The following is a 20,975-nucleotide window of genomic DNA, read 5'->3' on the forward strand; positions in this document are numbered from 1 at the left end:
GCAGAAACTTGACCCCAGCTGCTTTTGCAGGAGGACCCTGGACTGGGAGACGCACTTGCACCCTACCCAGCTGCGCCTCCTGCTGGCTGCAGGGGGGAGTGCCGTGCACACGCATGTCAGGTGAAGCAGGTAGAGTCGCGTCCGTCCCCAGGTCAGTGGCCCCCAAATGAGCAGCGATGCCCACAGGGCCTCAGAGAACAGTGCATGGGGAATGCCAGGCATTTAAACACAACAAAGAGGAGGCTCAGCCAGATCTGGACCAGCCTGAACACGAACACCCATCCTACAACTCTGGCAGAGAGGGGTCCGCGCCCGAGGGCCTGGGAAGACAGCCGGTCCTGGAGAGCCAGCGCCCTCCAGGGGCCAGGACCAGGGGCTCTCTTCATGGAGTCAGGGGGCTTCACTGAACAATTCTCAAAGGACTTTTCATGCTAGATAGAGCAACCCAGGGTCCCGGCTCCTCAGCGCGTGGGTAGGGCTGCTCACAGGCCCTGGGCTTCCATGGTGGGTCCCTGCACCCACTCACTACCCACGCATGCCCACCCCACCCACACAGGCCACACCCACACTGCATGCACCACACACTGCCAGCCCTGGTCAGGAGGGGCAGGAGTGCAGGTGAACGGGTCCCAGGCCCACTGTCTCCCCTGTAGGTGGAAGGAAGGGCTTCTGCACAGGCCCATTTCAAGGGGTCCTTGGCCACACAGATGGGAAAGCTCTGGTCCCCACTATCGGTCCTCCTGCATGTCACCAGGCCCCCTCAGGGTCCCCCCACCTCCCTGTGCCTCAGGTGGCTTGTCCAGCTCCCCATGCCTGTGCCCCAAGAGCCAGCTCAGTGCCTCCCCCTGACCCCCTGGACAGCTCCTGGCCCTGCTCCCCTTGGCCCTGCTCCCCTGCTGCTCCCCTGCTGCTCCCCTGCCCTGGCACCTCAGCACTACCTCTTTCCCTGGAAGGGCATGGCACCTACAGAGGGCACGGTGACCAGAGGCAGCTCCCTGAAGGCCTGAGCCACTATGGCACACAGTGGTCAGACAGGCCTGAGTGCCACCAGGTCAGGTTTAACCCAGCTCTGCCACTGACCTGCATGAGGTCTGGCTTCTTCCAGGCACTGAACCTCTGGCTCCTCTGAAAAGCAAGAAAACCAGCTGAGCAATGAAAGGCTGCACCCAGACCAAACCAGCACCCCAAAGCTGCACACAGACCAAACTAGCGCCCCAAAGCTGTACACAGACCAAACCAGCACCCCAAGGAAGCACCCAGACCAAACCAGCACCCCAAGGCAGCACCCAGACCAAACCAGCACCCCAAGGCAGCAGCTATCTCATTCCCACTGATGCCTCAAAATGTGCCCCAAAGCAACTTCACAGCCCTCAGATACTGGCCGTCAGAATCAAAAATACTGGCCACATGTGTGACAGCCCTTGATGGTCCCAACTAGCCGTGTGGCTCATCCTGGCCTCAACCCATCAGCACCGTAGAGAAGACCAGCACCCAGGGAAGGCCAGCACCCAGGGAAGGCCAGCACCCAGGGAAGACCAGCACCCAGGGAAGGCCAGCACCAGGGAAGACCAGTAGCCAGGGAAGGCCAGCACCAGGGAAGGCCAGCACCCAGGGAAGGCCAGCACCCAGGGAAGCCTCTGCCTTGGATCCACGCGAGTGTCCCTGCCTGTGATGGGCGTGTCAGAGTGCACTACATCAGTGGTCCTTTCTCACCAGAAGAGAGGCGCTGGCTCTGTGGACAGTAAGCACCCTGGGCCCCAGGGTTCTGCGCTTGATGAGCACACAGAGCACTCACAGGAGATGAGCTGCAAACCAGGGGAGGCCTGCCCAGGAGGAGCCCCGTGGGCAGTGAGGAGGATGTAGGGGCACCCTGTCCTCCAGGGCCCAGGGCAAACAGATGCCACAGAGGAGCTCCCCGGCCCGCCATCACTGTGGGCAGGGACCTGACTGGTCATTTTCCCTCTCTGGATGACCCTGCCAGGAGGACCTCTCAGCACCACCATGCACATGCAGGGACGGAGATACGCAGGCTGCATGACCTCCCCAAGGCCTCAAATCCAGGTCTGTCAGCCTTGCAAGGTTCTAACCCACAGCAACGTGCCGTGGTTCAACAAGCAACGGGCAGGGCTCCACCTAGACAGGCAGAGCCACGCCACAGCAATGGGAGGAGAGGGGCCAAGGCAAGTCCCCACCCTCACCCAGGAGTCGGGTCCAGGAGCACCCGCCCAGGCTGCCCTGTCTCCACTGGAAGCACCCCTAGACATCACCATGGGAAGGAGTCTCAGGCCCAAGCCAGAAAAGGCCCGGCCAGACTCAGTGGACCTGGGGCTCCCACGGGGGGCTGCAGGAGCCCCTCTCAGGAAACATCCTCAGCAGGTTTCCAGCAGCTGAAATGATTGTCATCCAGTGATGGTCCCTGGTAGATCAGCCAGGGTGACTTCAAGTCACCAAGCAGGGGCACTGCCTGCCTTCCCACAAAACAGCAAGGGCATATTTTTATTTTTTCAATAAATAAATAGAGAGCCTTTAAAAAGTGAGACGTCATTTAAAATAAAACATTGAACAAATCAGAAATCACCAATTGCAACCTCTCCAGCCTGTCACCTGGTTGGATGTAATTTAACATCTCAAGAAACAGAGACTAGATTCCAAGGGAGAGACAGTTATCTGGGGACACAGGCCTGGAAGGGGGACCTGCCCACTCCAGGAGTGCCTCCAAACTGGGATCTTCAGACAAGGTGAAGCACTAGGTGTGCTCTGGGGAAATGAGCCCAGAGGCCCACGCTGTCCCGTGGGACTTCCCAGCAAGCACAGAAGAGCCCAGGAAAGGGCCGGAGACACATGACCATGAGGATCCTCTGCGACGAATGGTGGCAGTGGGGTGGGAAGCCCCCAGCTGGGTCGCAGAAGATGGTGCACAGAGCAAATGTAGGGATGCCTGCGTCGTGCCATCGCTGGTTCCAGGGAGTGCGCCCAGAGTCAGCCACAGGTTCTTCTCAAATTTGCCAGGAGATGCCACCACCTGGCCTGGGGCTGGGCCTGGGGCTTCCCAGGAAAGGACTATGCCCCCACTTACACCATGGTGGGCTCTGGACATCCCACCTCCTTCCACGTGCACAGGGCCTCCTGCTATCCGTCTGTGCAGAGGAAGTCCTCAAAATCCCCACCGGGTCATCAGCCCTGACGATGGCCACTGGCACCCCTCATTGAGCACCCAGGCTTTTGCTACAGGTTTGCCAGTTTCAGTGCAAGACCATCACACCGACACTTCTAAGGCACCCACCTCACCAGCAGAGGAGCCTCTGGTGGACCATGGAACCCGGCCAACAAGTGCTGCCAAGGGACAGATGGGAGTGCTTTGCTCTCCCAATAAATCTTCAATTAAAAAATCTAAAAAGGCCATCCTGACATGAGCCAGTTGTGTGGCCACTGATAAGCCTCCGCAGTCCTCTGTTCCCAGATCCTGAATCGAAGCGTTGACTCTACAACCTCTTCTAGCTGTGACATCCATGTTCTCACGACTCCCCAGCACAGGGTAGACCAGGAGTGAAAAAGCCAACCCGACACAGTAGGGACCTCTGCTCCTTAGCAGTTTTCAAATAGCTTTTCTGCTGCCATGAGTGTCATTACCGGAACTGTCACCACGATCCAGGCACCGCGGGACACTTCAAACCTCGTCTCACCTGTCCCTCTCAATCCCTCCAAGACGTGACACGACCTCAGAGTGTTTTGCCCGAGTGCCAGGCATTGCCCACAGTGCCGTGCTGGTGCCAGCCAGCTTGCTCGGGGAGGGACGGGGAGCACAGCCGGGCATCAGTGCTCACTGGGCTGAATGGCCTCATTGCCCTGCCCTGCCACCCCCCTGGCATTCCAGATGGGGGACCTGAGGACCACGGAGTTAGCAACACCAAGAACATGTCACTCAGCACAACCACCCAGGAGGCCACAGAGGTGTTGGGATTTGCACACAGCTGAAATCCTCTGCAACACGTGATGGACATGCTGTGTGATGGACTCGCTGTGTGATGGACATGCCATGTGATGGACACGCTGTGTAGTGGACACACCATGTGATGGACATGCCGTGTGATGGACACACTGTGTGATGGACACACCGTGTGATGGGCTGCCGCAGCCCGGCTGGCTGGGCAAAATAACCGGGGGGTGACAAACAACTTGTGTACATTGATACAGCAGGAGTAGGAGCCGTTTATTGCAGGACAGGAGGGGTATTTATACATTCCACACAGCTTATCTTAATTAGCATAAACTAGATACAGCAGTCAACCAATAAGGAATCTCCACACTTAATGGCTCACTGGAGTTACTTCACAAACCACTCCCTCTGGCATTTTGCCAGGCGCCATCCAGACTTGTTTACAGACTCTAACAATGGACACGCCATGTTATGGACACACTGTGTGATGGACACGCGCCATGTGATGGACACGCCATGTGATGGACACGCTGTGTGATGAACACGCCATGTGATGGACACACTGTGTGATGGACACGCTGTGAGATGGACACGCTGTGTGATGGACACGCCATGTGATGGACACACTGTGTGATGGACACGCCATGTGATGGACACACTGTGTGATGGACACGCCATGTGATGGACACACTGTGTGATGGACACGCCATGTGATGGACACGCTGTGTGATGGACACACGGTGTGATGGACACGCTGTGTGATGGACACGCCGTGTGATGGACACACTGTGTGATGGACACGCCATGTGATGGACACACGGTGTGATGGACACGCCATGTGATGGACACACTGTGTGATGGACACGCCATGTGATGGACACGCTGTGTGATGGACACACGGTGTGATGGACACGCTGTGTGATGGACACACTGTGTGATGGACACGCCATGTGATGGACACGCTGTGTGATGGACACACGGTGTGATGGACACATTGTGATGGACACGCTGTGTGATGAACACGCCGTGTGATGGACACACTGTGTGATGGACACGCTGTGAGATGGACATGCTGTGTGATGGACACGCCATGTGATGGACACACTGTGTGATGGACACGCCATGTGATGGACACACTGTGTGATGGACACGCCATGTGATGGACACGCTGTGTGATGGACACACGGTGTGATGGACACGCTGTGTGATGGACACACTGTGTGATGGACATGCCGTGTGATGGACACACTGTGTGATGGACACGCCATGTGATGGACACACGGTGTGATGGACACGCTGTGTGATGGACACACTGTGTGATGGACACGCCATGTTATGGACATGCTGTGTGATGGACACGCCATGTGATGGACACACTGTGTGATGGACACACTGTGAGATGGACACGCCATGTGATGGACACGCTGTGTGATGGACACGCCATGTGATGGACACACGGTGTGATGGACACGCCATGTGATGGACACACTGTGTGATGGACACGCCATGTGATGGACACGCTGTGTGATGGACACACGGTGTGATGGACACGCCGTGTGATGGACACACTGTGTGATGGACACGCCGTGTGATGGACACACTGTGTGATGGACACGCCATGTGATGAACACACGGTGTGATGGACACGCTGTGTGATGGACACACTGTGTGATGGACACGCCGTGTTATGGACATGCTGTGTGATGGACACGCCATGTGATGGACACACTGTGTGATGGACACACTGTGAGATGGACACGCCATGTGATGGACACGCTGTGTGATGGACACGCCATGTGATGGACACACGGTGTGATGGACACGCTGTGTGATGGACACACGGTGTGATGGACACATTGTGAGATGGACAAGCTGTGTGTTCGCTGAACCCTCCTCAACACAGCAGACCCAGCCCACTGAGCATGTTGGTCCCAGCGGCCCTTCCAGCTGCATCTCTGCGGGCTGCACACCCTTCTCCTGCCCAGCCCAGGGTGTGCCCAATGCAGCTGGTCACACAGGAGTCGGGCCAGGTGGCAACAGGGTCGCTCTGCACTTAGAGCTTCCCTGCCAGTCTAAGGTCCCACGTCACCCCCTCTTGGGAGTCAGCGTGATTCCACCCCAAGCCACCACGGAGCGGGCTTCTGGAATGGCAGGAGGAGGGAGCCAGGCTACCTGGGGACACCCCTGACTGGGACCAAGGACACGGCCTCTCCTGGGGTGAAGCCAGGCTGCAGACTCCTGGCCTGTTCTAGCTCCTGCGCTCACGGGAGCACCGCCTTCCATGGGCGCGGGGACCAGATCACAAAACAGAGGTAGGACATGGTCCCCGGCTTCTGCTCTCCAGAGGCCTCTGTCTGCAAAGGCAGCTGTTATGGAAAATCACCTCCTCAAACGCTTTAGTCCTCTTCTGTCATCACGCGCTGGTGGGAAAACTGAGCTCAGCAGTGAACACCGCAGAGCCCTGGAGCAGCCGGCCCGAGTCCTGTCTCTGGGTTTGTTTGCTTCTGCTGTATCCAGATGGCGTCCACTCTCACCAACCCCTTCCCTCTCGAGCCGCCTAGGTTTCTCTGAGCAGGAGACGGCTGAGCTGTGCTGGCCCAGGGCAGAGGCAGAGCCTCTCTGTGCGGGCACAGGAAGGAATGCTCAGGCCAACGGGATTCATCTCACACGGCTCACCTCAGGGGCTGGTCCTCAGGGTCACAGAGGCAAGTGGGCGCCCGGCAGCCTTGGTGTAGTTTGAAGTCTGTGAGTCGGAGAATGGGTGTGCAGATTCCAGGCCAAGTCTGAAGTCCTGAGAGCAGGAAAAGATGGCCGCCCTGCACAGGCGGCCAGGGACAGCAAGGACACCTCCCTCGACTCTTTGTCCTACCAAGGCCCACTCACCCTGGGGAGTCCGTCTACACTCAGTCCCCCAGTTTGAATGTGGACCTCTTCTGGAGACTGCCTCTCAGACACAACAGAAATAATGTTTAAGTCGGCAGGAGGGCATCCTGTGAGCCCATCCAGCTGGCATGTCAAACTGACCGTCACTGTGGTGACTGCTGCCCCTGGTCCATCTGAGGCCACGTGGGCACCTGCATGCGGCTCTGCCCTAACACAACGTCCATCATTTGCAGTGAGCCAGACCCAGCCAGCAGGACGTCTTTTGCCAACCTGTGGTGCGTGGTGCTGACGCCCTTGTACAGGAGTCCGGTGAGCTCCAGGGCACTGGCGGAGGTAGCCGGGGCCTTACCTGGGCTGGTTAAGGGCTTACAAAAGGGTAGGATGAGCCATGTTTGACATGTCCACTTGGCTGGTCTTTGAACATGGTGCCCGGGCTTTGTGCTGTCGGAGCCACTACCACATCTGAAACTGCTTCAAAGTTCCCACAGCCTGTAGAGTGCCGCGTTGGGGACATCCAAGATGAAGGGTCACAGGTGAGCTGGGTCAGTCGGCAAAGCTAAGAAGCATCTAGAAACACGTCAGTACCAGTGAAGATCCTGGGTGCAGGAATTCCTCCCCTCCCTCCTGCCTCATGAAGTGCCCCCAGCCCCTGCTCCGTGTCACCATGTTTCTGGTGGCCTCTGGGTCTCGCTGTGTGGGTCATGTTGCACCCAGCCCAGCCCAGCAGCCCAGGCCTCTGCTGCAAACTGCAAAGTGAGGCTTTCCAAAGGAGCGTTCCCAGCACCACACCCCTGGACCTGGCCGCGCCCCTGGTTCACACACCCCTGGACCTGGCCGCTCCCACGAGGCTGCGGTGTCAGGGAGAGTCTGTCCCCCTGGTCCCAGGGAAGCACACAAGCAGAGCTGGACAGAGGAGGGGAAGGCAGTCTGCCACGGGCCTGTCCTCACCGGGCCACACTGGGTCCCCTCTCTCGTCCCTCTGCATCCGGCCTTCCTCCTCCATAAGTCGGGGAGAGCCTGCGTCCACCTCACTTCCAGGCTCACCGGGCAGGTGAGGGGAGGGTGGGCGGTGCCCCAGGGACGCTCCGTCACCCCTTCCTCTGGCTGACTCTGCACGTGAACCACAAAAGGGCAGAATGAGCCAGGCCTGACATGTCCAAGAGCTAAGCTCACTGAGAGGCAGAGGACGCAGGCGGACAGTGGCCAGTAGAGGACAGTGGATGTACCGCCGCAGCCTCAGGCACCTGGTCAGTCATGAGCAGCTTTCCCTCCTCCTACTTCCCACTCGGGGCTGCCCAGGGGAACAGCAGCCCAGACCACCCAGGACTCTTCGTGCAGCGAGCCTCAGGCTGCCCAGGCCAGTGACCCCCAGCTGGAGCACCCTGACCTCCTCCATGGCGGCCCCTAGCTACAGGAAGCCCTGAGTGGACGGGGCTTGTGCCACCTGGGTGGTCCTTACTGATTGACACATCCTCAGACACTCACTTACCCTGAGCCCCTCGCCTGTCACCAGGCAGGCCAGTCTCTCAAAAAGAGCTTCAAAGCCGCGTTGAGTGAAAGTGCCCGTCACCGAGGGCCTGGCCTCACCTCAGGGCTCCTGAGCAGCTGCCCAGCAACGGACCTCAGAAGCCTCCCTCCCAGGCCCACAGCTCGGGGCCATGCTCGCTGACTTCGGGACCTGCTCACAAACCCCTGGCAACGGCCCTCACCGTCCCCCACGAGCCCACTGTGCCCCACCAGCTCCCACCTGGTCACCTCAGTGATACTGGCCACTCCTCATGGGTCCTCTGCGGCCTGTTTTGATGCACACGAGCACAGCATAGACCTGACCCTCCTCAGCCAGAACTGGACGCTCAGGCTGTTCCCTCCCACGTGGGTGAGTCCACTCACCCTCTCCACGCACACTGCTCTCCTTCTGGCCATCACTAGCCCTTGGCTGGATGGAAGAGGCCCTGCTGGCAGATGCTCAAGCCCAGCAACCCCTGCCTGACCACCTGACCTCTCACTATGGGTGGCCACAGTGATCTCTCTAAAACACAAACCTGGTCCAACTGTCTAAACACCTGCAGTTCTAATGGCGGAGATAGATGGTGGCTAACTGACCTCCCAGACCAAAACCATCTCAGTGGGGTCATGCCAGGAGCAGCAACTTGAGGCCACTAGGGTGGAGGGAGAGTGTCCCCTCTCCAGAGTCTGCTGGAAGCCTAGAGAGGACGTCCCAAGTAAGTACACACCCACAGAAGCTTCGAGATTGGAGGCATCTTGAGGGACAGAGACTGTCACAACAGAATAAAAAACGCGTGAGTCACCAAAAAATGACGACCATCAACTTGTACCAGCAGCAGCAACAGATTGACACCAGGACACCGGAAGGGACAAGTCCACATTCAGGACAAGTCCACAGCAACTGCGACCGCCAGGCGAAGGCCATGAGAACCCTGGGAAGTCACGGGCCAGGCAGGGTCGGCAGGCACAGGGCAGCAGGCACGTGGGCTCAGCTGCCCAGAGGGATGGCCTCCTCTAGGCAGGAGCCCCGACCCCTTGCCACCCCGGGAAAAACAGGCCCTCCCGCTGCGCGCTCACAAGGCACGCCTGAAGGCGTTTTCTAAACGTAGGCCCCTCAGGGAGGGAGCGCGGTTCAGGTCCCGGGGCCACTGGGGAGGAAGTCCAGCCAGAGGCAGGCTCCCGCAGTGTCCAGGAACATCAGCCACAGCCTGGTTATCGACACGGAATGCAATCGAGTGAGAGATGTTGAGAAAATGATTCTGAAAACATTCATGTGAACATGTGAATCGTACCTGGAACAGAAAGGCTTGGCCCTAAGCGATGATCAAGATGCCATTCGCCAAGACACAGCCGCAGTGGCTCTCTGGAAAGTCATAGGATGACAGACTGGAGGTCAATGACAAAGCGTCCAGTTACATTGGGTTTTTTTAATGAAGTCAATTCAAAGAAAGAGAAAGACGACTACAAAACTATAGAGAAGTCGGACAGCACGAGGGACCAGCAAGCCGAGGCGTGACTGCACGGGAACAGCGGCAGAGGAGAGGAGAGCGAGCGGAGGAGGTGGCAGAGGGGCACAGGCACAGCCACAGGCTGAGCAGAGGCCATCCGCGGGGCCCCAGCCGGGCAACGCTGCTGAGCCCTGTAAAGGCTCCTTCCTATCGGGGACGTCACCTGCTTGCCTGCTACGCTGCTAGGCCACCTCCAACTAAAACCCAGAAAGGGCAGTATGAAGGTGAAGAGCAGGGTCTGTGGGGCCCGCCCTCGGGACGGACTGAAAGACACACACGCAGCATGTCAGCAGCAGTCAGCTGCGCCCAGGAGTGTCCATGGCAGGCCCGCAAGCCGAGTGGCTGGCCTTTGGTCTCCAGGTGAGCTGGGGGACACTGAGTGGACTCCACGTCTTACTGTAATGGGACTGATGGCAGCCTGCCTGGCCCTGTGGAGAGCCTCCTCCTCTGACGGCCACTGCCTGGCCCTGTGGAGGGCCTCCTCCTCTGTCCTGCAGGTCTCTCGTTACTGTCTGGTTGTGTAGCTCAGAAGCTGTTTTGGTGCTTTTCTTAGTTATTTTGAAGAATGAATTTTTAAATCTACTAACACTAGCTTTGCAATAAACAAAGATCTATTTAAACTTTTACTACTTTACCAAAAATCAAGAAAAGCTCTCTTTGTCTTCTATTACGTGGAACCCAGAGCATTTCCACCCCCTCTGTCCACAGCTCAGTTATTAGTCCCTCCCTAAGGCCATCTGCAAAGCCAGCCAGCGCCCTTCTCCTACAGAACCTCTAAGTGTCCAGCCAGCAGTGGGCTCGGCGCTGGTCTCGGTATTGGGTCACTGCTTCCTGACTCTTCTCCCCCTGAGTTGATGTGTGTCTTTAGGAAATGACAGCAGGTGGCCTCTGGAGGCTGGATCTGGCAGCCCTTGTTCCCGAGGCTCTTGCTGTTGCCCTCACCTGTGACCGCGTGGCCTCTGTGGGGTTCTGAACACACTGTCCCCTCCCCTCGAACTCAGGGCCGATGCCCCGCCCTTGCGCCTCCTGCACCCCCCACTCCCAGCTCCGGGGACACTGCGTGCAGAAGCTGAGCTCAGTGCTGGGTTCCAGGATCTGGCAGGGGCCAGGGCAGGCGCAGGGCCAAGTGAATTTTCAGATCAGAAAATCTCAACCCGCGTTAGAGCCAGGAGGAAGGGTCCGGAGCCCAAACTCTTCCTGACTGACCATCCAAGATCAGAGCTGGGCTGACCCAAGAAGGTGTTCCAGGAGTTCCATGGCCAGCCAGAGCCGTCCCCCACGCAGTGGTGGGAAGAGTCTCGGACAGGCACCCAGGAGGATGCACCCAGATGCCCTCTGAACACTGCAGCCAGCAGAGGGGTTCAAGAAACGGATGCTGGAGGGGCAGACATGGACGACAGGGCTGAGGTAAGGAGGACCCGAAACCCAAGGCCCTGGGCCCAGCACGGGGCACGGAAGTGACGTACAGTCAAAGCCGTCGCCTCCAAAGTACTGACCGAAAGGTACAAGTACGTTACCTAGTGATTCTAAACTCAAAGGCACAGGAACAGGGCTGCTGAGGGGAAGGGAAGGCCTAGCCTCACCCAGAGTGACCTCCCAGAGGGACAGCAGGCTCGGCGGGAAGACCAGGAGCTGGAAGGAAACCAGCCGCCCCCCATCTCACTGGGAGCTACTCAGGGTTAACTGAGGAGTAGAGAATGTGAGTCTTTACATGCCCAAAGAGCTTAAGACCTTATTACCCCAAAATCTCATCACTACACATAAAATTACGTATTATAAAGATTCTTTTAAAAAATACAAGAAAAAAAGTAACATGAAATTAGCTGTAGTTTGAGGGACTACATGCAAATTACAGCTTTCTTCTGTGTTTGATCATTTCTCCTGATAATAAACATGTATCACTTCTACCACAAGGACACTAGCTGTGATTAGATGAAATTATAAAGTGATATTTATAGTATGATTCTAACACAGCTGAGTCACAAGAGCCTTCACAGGACAACCTGGAGAGAGGAAGGAGCAGACGTGGTCAGTATGAGGACAACTGACCACGCTCAAATGAAAACCAAAGATACGACAGAGCAGATGTGTCTGGGCTGGAAAATACAGAACACAACGTGTAGAGGACAAACTGCCCGCCACTCAAAGAGGAACTGACCAAAGGTAACTGCAGTGGGCACGTGACCCTGTCCCACGGGCAAGTCAGAAGGCAAGTCTGCAGGCAGGGTACTGAGCGTCCGAGTTACTTAGACAAGAGTCCGCTCGGCTGATGGAAACGGTCCCTCTCCGTCATGGGGCACTGTTGCGGTCATCATGGGACACTCACAAGGGTACATCGTGTGCCAATGAGGAGCACTGTGACAGGTCTAGAAGAAAATGATAAGTCGCATTATCAATCAATAGTTCAAAAACCGTAAATAAGTAGAAATTCACAGCCCAATCCCACCCCTTGAAAACCTTGTGCACGTGCGTGTGCACACACATGTGTCCATGGAGTGACTGACAAACACTGGAAACGCCTGATTACAAGAAAGGGCTGTTACTGAGGAAGCAGCTACGACGCCAGCACGTCTTATCACAGCACACGGGACACGTCAAAGCTGCGCTCAGAGGAACCCGCGCCACAAGCTGTTTGTCTGATCTTTGTGCTGGTCAGCTTTCCGTCACTGTAACAAACACTGAGATAACCAGCCTAGAAAGAGGAAAGGTTTGTTTCCGTGAGCGGTCCGTCACTTGGCTCTGCTGCTTTGGGGCCTGTGATGAGGCAGGACGTCATGACGGGAGCACATGGCAGAGCCAAGCCACTCGCCTCATGGCAGGTAGCAAAGCACAGAGCTAGAGGAAGGGACTGGGGCTCTGTCCCCATCAAGAGCAGCACCCAGGATCTAACCCCTTCCCACCCGCCCCCCCCCACACACACAGGTTTTGTCCTTCCCAGCGGCGCCAGGCGGAGCACACCCCCCCCCCCACGGCCCAATGTCTGTGCCTTGTTGGTGACGACTGTCTGCTCAGTGCTCACCGCGTTCCAAGCACAGTACCCAGCACTGAACACACCCAACCAGACACGATTATTTTCTGCTTGGCCCCAGGAGGCGTTAAACAGCCAGCGTGAACGGGAAGGGCACCCCAGGGCCCCGGAGGGGGACACAGAACACATCACAGGAATCAACAAGATGGAAAAGGAGAAGCCAGGGGGCAGGAGAATGGGGTCAATTAATCATCCCCTCGCTGTGCTTCCCTGGTCTCCCACAGGACACACCGGTGTGGAGATGGAGGGACACTCAGTGTGGAAGACCTCACCAACAGCGTCTGGGAAGGAGAGCTCAGAGCAGACGCTCTCGTGTGACGGCCAGCCAGCATGGTTCTGAGCAAAGCCGTCTGGGGATCTGAGGCTCAGGAAACCCACCGCCCGCTGAGGGCCGAGCAGCAGGAACGAAGGCAGGCGTGGGCCCATCTCCCCTCAAGACTGACAGCCAATCGGGCACCAAACTGGAGGCCAGCGGGGCTTCCTAGCCCTGTCCACCTGCCGTCCCCCAAGGCAGCCCTGAGCACACAGCTGTCACCAATGGGCACCTGGCCCTCCCCTGGAGGAAAGGGGGAAGAGAGGAGACCAGGAGCCATCGATTAACAAGCGATCTGGACAATACTGTCACCACACCCACCCACCTGCCACAAACTCCTTCCCCCAGGACCCGTGAGCAGGGGGAATCAGCCCAGGGCCATGAACTGGAGCCCAGTGACAAGCTGTCCTCTCTCGAGGGACTTGGATACAAGAGGGGAGACATCTGTCCACAAAGCTGCCTCTTGAAGATGTCATCCCAAGTTTTAAAATAACTAGAACCCCTGTGCTAAATAAAGTGTCCCAGGCCACAGTAGAAAATGGCAAATAATACAAAATAGAAATGTTTGCAGCTCATTCTGAACAGCAGAGCACAGTTCATTCTGCACCAAGCACCATCCCTCTTCCAGTCCCCCTGGTGAGCACACATGCCTAGCCCTGCCGCCTGGAGCTGGGGAGGCAGACCAGTGGTCCACACCGGAAAACACTGTCACCAAGGAGACTGTGCCAGGAATGCAAGACAGGAAATCTGGGGATAAATCACGTCAATCAGTGAAGGGATAAAAACCATATGATCATCTCACTCGATGCCAGAAAGGCTGGTGATGGAATTCAGCACGCGTCCTTCACCTCGCACGCGCACACACCCAGCCCAGCACTGCCCGCCAGCGGGGGGACCCCATCTCACTCCAGGTCACACTGCTGCTGAGAACAGGGTGTCCAGTCTGGTCACGTTGAGAAGGGGAAAACAGAGCTGGGCAGAGCCAGCGTGTGGGAGCAGGGGGTGCTGCAGGAACCTGACCCTCCTGTGCAGGAGCCCCCAGGCTCTCCCAAAGGGAGCCTGCGGAAGGAGGCCCAAGGGGAGGGCTGCCACGCAGAGCGCGGCTCGCCACAGAGTGGATCCCAGGCGGACCACGAGCTCTCCTCTGACACACCTCGGTCCTGAACCCTGCAGCGACACACACTAGGACGAACACCATCATGTATCTAAAATTAGGATGCCACCTAGGGTGGCCGGATTTCCACCGCTTGATCTGCAACTTTACCAAGAGGCTCTTGTCCCTTTGTGTCACTGCTTTTGTCATTACTATTACGAAACCCTGCGGCTAAGTATCAAGGAGAGAGATTCATTTAGCTCCTGGTTTTGGAGGCTCCAGAGCAGAGCGCGGCTCCCGACTACTGAGCCCTGGGAGCTCCCTCGGCTCTGCCATGTCTCCTCGGAGGGCATCACGGTGGGAGTGGGCGGGGGAGCTCGCGAAGCAAGACAGGAAGTGGGGGGCCCAGTCCTGCTCTTTTGTGGCAGCCCCTCGCAGAGGTACGAGCTGCGATCTCAGAAGACCCAGGCCAACCCTTCCAAGGAACGCACCCCAACACCTACTGACCTCCCTCAACCCCACCTTTGTAAAGGTTGCACTGACCCCCGACAGCCCCAGCTGAAGATCAGGCATCCACACCCGAACCCTGGGACAGGTGAAGCCATATCCTGACATGGCAGAGGGCAGGCCCGAGTTCTGACCCCCACGTCAGAACCACGCCGTAGGGCGGCCCCAGAAAGGACCCAGCAGCCACAAGTGCCGTCCACCTCATGTGAGCAGAGCAGGGCCACAGCCTGCAGAGCAGAACGGCTCAGCTGCCCGCTGGGAGCAAAGCCTGCCCCTGTCACCCCCACCCCCAAGACCTGGAGACTAGCTTCGTCACAGGAGAGCAGACAGACACACTGGCCCAGTACACTCCCTGGATACAGGGACAGAAGGACGAAGGTCAGACCAGGCCCTGCCCCACTTCCGGGTCCTTGGACTGCAGCATGGCGATGGCATGGGCTGTGGTGGCAGAAGCTCTAGGAAGACGTTGATACCGGGCCAAACCAGCAGGGTGTCAAGATACGCTGCCATTCAGTCTGAGAGGTGAGAAGGACAAAGGACTTTACCACTCGACCATGGCCCACGTCCCAATTAACAAGGAAACACAAGAGCCACTTCCGTTTCAATAAAAAGTAGAACAAAGCTACCTCTGCTGTCATTACTAAAGACTGTTCTGGAATTGCTAATCAATGCAGTTAGGAAACCAAATAGGAGATGATCTGCTGGAAAGAAGACATCAGTCAGGATTTGCAAAAGATAAGAAATTTCTAGCTGGAAAACCATGAAAATCAAAGTTCAGCAAGCTGCCAAGATCAGTATATAAATTTCAAGACCTTCCTTCCCTCACCCTGAGGCCTGAAGACTTCCAGAGGGCGACCCACTGCATTCCCAGGGGTCAGAGAATCAGCACAGATGCAGGAGGAGAGAGAACGGAAGGTGTCCGCGCGCCCCCTCCTCCTGCATGTCAGATGTCCCCCACCCGGGAAAAGGGACAGAGGGGATTAGGATTCTTATAGCAGATGAATTGTCAAAAGAAAGAATACCATCTTCTACTTGAAAAAGAATTTTGCATCTGCAGCAAGACTGTTGAGACAGAAAAGCAGCATTCCCCCCTTGATCACCTCTAGGACAGAGGTGACAGGTCCCCCAGTGTGCCAAGAGCAGACAAGATGGCGCCTGTCAGAAGAGAGAGGAAAGGGAGGAACAGCCAAGGGGGCCACAGCCAGCAGGAGGCAGGAAGGAAGAGCCTTTGCGTGCTGGTCACGGGCAGCCACATCCTCTGCATGCCAAGTGGCATGGCCACAGGGAAGCCTTCCTCAGCTGGGACATGCCACCAGAGGCTGCAGATCCCGCATGTCCCATGAGGCTAGTGGCCTCCAGAGGGGGGGCGGGCCCTGGGGCTGTGGCCTTGCCGGGAGGGTCAGAGGATGAGCACGGGGCGGACGCAGAGGGTCTCCAGCTTGCAGCAGCAGGGCGGGACCCAGGCAGCAAGAGGCAAGGGCACAGAAACCAAGAGCATGACGCAGGACAAGCCGACCAGGCACACCCACAGCCTTCAGAAGCTCACCAGCTGTGCCGCGGGAGGGCTGGCCAGGGAGCAGCGGTCACTCCACAGCAGGGCCGCAAGCCCCAGGGGAGGGTTCCCCCTTGCTCCAGCCCCCATGCCAACTCAGAGGCCTGAGGGCGAGGGTGCCCATGTTCTAAGGACGGGAATCGGAGTCGTCCAAAGAGAATCTGGGAGACTGTTGCAATTATTGCCAAGGCCATTATGGCTTCTCTGCCACCAGCGCAGCGCTGAGGGGGTGGGACTGAGCACGAACCACACAAGTTCACGCAGAATGTGTCTTGTGGATTGTTCATTTGGCTGATACTCAAAGTCATCCAAACCATTCCCAGGACAGATACACTGCAGCCAGGTAATGTCACATGACATCGGTACCCACCCACGTTTGTTCATGTGTTAAGGTTACACTAGGCACTAAGAACTCATCATTGTAGGCACAAAAATTAAAAAGGAAACTTAATATTTATGCATTTATTCACAGATTTGTGCTTTTATTCATTAGCAAATATTTCCCAAACATCAGATAGGCATACTAAGTGCTTGAATTCAACAATAGTGAGATGGGTGGATGGATGGGTTGATGGATGGATGGATGGATGGATGGGTGGGTGGGTGGGTGGATGGATGGGTGGATGGATGGGTGGATGGATGGATGGGTGGATGGATGGATGGATGGGTGGATGGATGGGTGGATGGATGGATGGATGGGTGGATGGGTGGATGGATGGGTGGATGGATGGATGGGTGGATGGATGGATGGGTGGATGGATGGATGGATGGGTGGATGGGTGGATGGATGGGTGGATGGATGGGTGGATGGATGGATGGGTGGATGGATGGATGGATGGGTGGATGGGTGGATGGATGGATGGATGGGTGGATGGATGGATGGATGGGTGGATGGATGGATGGGTGGATGGATGGATGGATGGATGGATGGATGGGTGGATGGATGGATGGATGGGTGGATGGATGGGTGGATGGATGGGTGGATGGATGGATGGGTGGATGGATGGATGGGTGGATGGATGGATGGATGGGTGGATGGGTGGATGGATGGGTGGATGGATGGGTGGATGGATGGATGGATGGGTGGATGGATGGATGGGTGGGTGGATGGATGGGTGGATGGATGGATGGATGGGTGGGTGGGTGGATGGATGGATGGATGGATGGGTGGATGGATGGGTGGGTGGGTGGATGGATGGGTGGATGGATGGGTGGGTGGATGGATGGGTGGATGGATGGATGGATGGATGGATGGATGGGTGGATGGATGGGTGGGCGGATGAATGGGTGGATGGATGGGTGGGTGGATGGATGGGTGGGTGGATGGATGGATGGGTGGGTGGATGAATGGATGGGTGGATGGGTGGATGGGTGGGTGGGTGGATGGATGGATGGGTGGGTGGATGGGTGGGTGGATGGGTGGGTGGATGGGTGGATGGATGGATGGGTGGGTGGATGGATGGGTGGGTGGATGGATGGATGGATGGATGGATGGGTGGGTGGATGGATGGATGGATGGGTGGGTGGATGGATGGATGGGTGGATGGATGGGTGGGTGGGTGGATGGATGGATGGATGGGTGGATGAATGGGTGGGTGGATGGATGGATGGATGGGTGGATGGATGGATGGATGGATGGATGAATGGATGGGTGGATGGATGGGTGGATGGATGGATGGATGGATGGATGGGTGGATTGGTGGGTAGATGGATGGATGGATGGGTGGATGGATGGGTGGATGGATGGGTGGGTGGATGGGTGGGTGGATGGATGGATGGATGGATGGGTGGGTGGATGGATGGATGGATGGGTGGGTGGGTGGATGGATAGATGGATGGGTGGGTGGGTGGATGGATGGATGGATGGGTGGATGGATGGGTGGATGGATGGATGGGTGGATGGGTGGGTGGATGGATGGATGGGTGGATGGATGGATGGATGGACGGATGGACAGACAAATGAAGGGATAATTCGATGTAATTAAATAATGGAAATTTGAGGTATGCAGGTAGACCGTGTTAGGTTTTGATAAGTGAATGTAAAATTTGAATAAAATAGACTGACAGGATTGTCAATGCAGAGGCTGAGGGTATCTTCCTCATTTCACATCAGTTGTTTCACAGGAGCTGGTCGGGTAGGACCGCTGTGATAAAGCAGCATTGAGCAGGGCCCACAGCACGAGAGGGAGTGAGCTGAGGAGGTCTACAGGGTGTCGAGCAAACGAGGGCCGTGGATCAGCAGCACCCAGAGCAGTCCTGCTGCAGCACCCTCCATGGGAGAGCTCCAGGGCCCGGGCCAGAGCAGGGGTGGGTAACTGCCTCGGAATCACCCACCTGGGAGTGTTGACATCCGACAGGAAGAAGAGTCCTAACCCTTGGGCCACAAAGCTCTGAAGCCACACAATCACAGACGTGCCAGTCCCCACCTGGTGGGACTAGGACAAGGACAAGTCACAACATGAGGTGACAGGACCTGGGCGGGCACTGACCGTGGCTGGGGGCCCGAGAGCCTTTGAATAAATGTTCTCTAACATTTCCGCAGTGAACCTGGTGAACATAACTCTGTAGCAGGAAGAAGCCCTTTGCTCGTTTTCTTGTGAAGATTGAAACGGGGTCTGAGAGCAGACGGCTGACATGAGGTGAGGCTCCGTGGGGCCGGAGCACGGGGCCCAGGTGCGCTGAGGTCAGCTCGACCTCAGGACCTCAGGCCAGACGTGTTAGACCAGCACGGGCCACCACACCTGCCCTTGGTGGCCCTGGGGTCCTTGACCTGGGGCCCCGAGCAGGGCTGGCGTTCTCTGCCTTCCACCCTGGCCGTGCGTGAGCTGGAGCGAGGGGCAGCTGTCCTGGCAGAGGGCAGGCGTGGGGTGGGGTGACCCTGAAGTCGGGCTCTTCTGGGGTTGGCAGTTGGCCGGCTGCTCAGCCTGACCTTCTCCGTACGCGGGTGGCTGGGCGTGGCGTCCCCCACTCGGTCTGCATCAGGCCCACCAAGCCCACCCCTTCCCTGGGTGCCCTGGGCAGACTGCTTTTCTCCCGTTGTCCCCGTCTGCTTTGGCCTCCTGGTTTGCAGCTATAGAAACAAAGTGGCCACCACTTTCCTTGTTCGTCCTCTGGACCAAGTTACATACACGGAGACCAGTCCTGAGTGTTTGGCAGAGCCTCTCCAGGCTGTCTGGCCTGCAGGAGTTCTGTCAGTAGAATTTAACCATTGGTTCAGTTTTATTAATGAGTTGGTGGCAGTTCTCTGTTCTTGGTTTTTCCAGTGCTAGGACTGAATCCACGGCCTCCTGCGTGTTAGGCATGGCCTGCAGGAGTTCTGTCAGTAGAATTTAACCATTGGTTCAGTTTTATTAATGAGTTGGTGGCAGTTCTCTGTTCTTGGTTTTTCCAGTGCTAGGACTGAATCCACGGCCTCCTGCGTGTTAGGCACTTGCTCCACCCCTGAGCTACAACCCCAGTGCTTTCCGATTTCTTTTCATTTTGAAACAGGGTCTTGCTAAGTTTCTGAGGCTGGCCTCAACTTTCAATCCTCCTGCTTCAGCCTCCTAAGTCGCTGAGACTACAGGTGTGTGCCCCCATGCCTGGCTCTACTTACTTTTAAATCAGTTTTAGTGATTTTTACTTTTCTAAGAGATTCACAAGTTTGATGTAAATTTTCATGGTTATCTGTGGTAACTTCTTGTTTTCAAACTCATTTTGTATTCCCGTCAGAGTGTTTGTTTATGCACAGCCTACCCCAAGTCACCCACCTCTCGTCATTGATCAATGTAACCAGGAAACTTTCTGGGTTGCTCTGTCCCCGAGGACCAGCTTTGGGTTCCTCACTCATTTCACTTGTTCTCTTTCCTCTTCTTTAGAGTTTACCATGTTTTCTTTAAATTTCTATTAGATCAACAATTAATTTCCAGTCTTTTTTTCCTCTAATAAATAAATACACCTAAGACTATAAATTTTGTCCCACATACTACTTTAACAGCAGCCCACAAATTCAGAAGTGTCCTTTTCATTATCATTCAGTTGTTAATAATATCCTTATCTCTATTTTGATTCATTCTTTGAATCATGACTTAGGTGTTAGTCAGCATTCTGTTACCGTAACAAATACCTGAGATAACCAACTTGTAAAGAGAAAAGGTTATTTTGCCCCCAATTTTGGAGGTTTCAGAACATGGTCAGTTGGCCCATTGCTTTAAGCCTGTGACGAGGGAGCACATCACGGCGGGAGCATGGGATGACCAAAGCCACTCACCTCCTGGCCAGGATGCAAAGGAGAGAAGGGGAGGAGCCGGGTGTTTCACACCCCTGGCAGGCATGCCCCCACCACCCGAGCCCTCCTGCGAGGCCACACCTTGGCGTTCCCAACACCTCCAGACAGCACCTAGCAGGGGACCCAGTCGTCAACACAAGACCCCAACTGCAGCAACCTGTGTGCAGCTGTGCCTTTGCACGCCCGCCGTGTGTGTGTGTGTGTGTGTGTGTGTGTGTGTGTGTGTACGCGCGCTCTCCTGTTGGCAGCTGTTCTGCGGCTCTGTGCTCCCCGTCTTCCTAGGTTTTCTTCTCTCTCCAGCTTCCCCGGCAGGTGCTGGCCAACGGCAGGTGCTGGCCGACAGCAGGTGCTGGCCGACGGCAGGCGCAGCAGATCCAGGAC

The sequence above is a fragment of the Callospermophilus lateralis genome, chromosome 9, assembly GCF_048772815.1.
Source record: "Callospermophilus lateralis isolate mCalLat2 chromosome 9, mCalLat2.hap1, whole genome shotgun sequence".
Lineage (NCBI taxonomy): Eukaryota > Metazoa > Chordata > Mammalia > Rodentia > Sciuridae > Callospermophilus > Callospermophilus lateralis.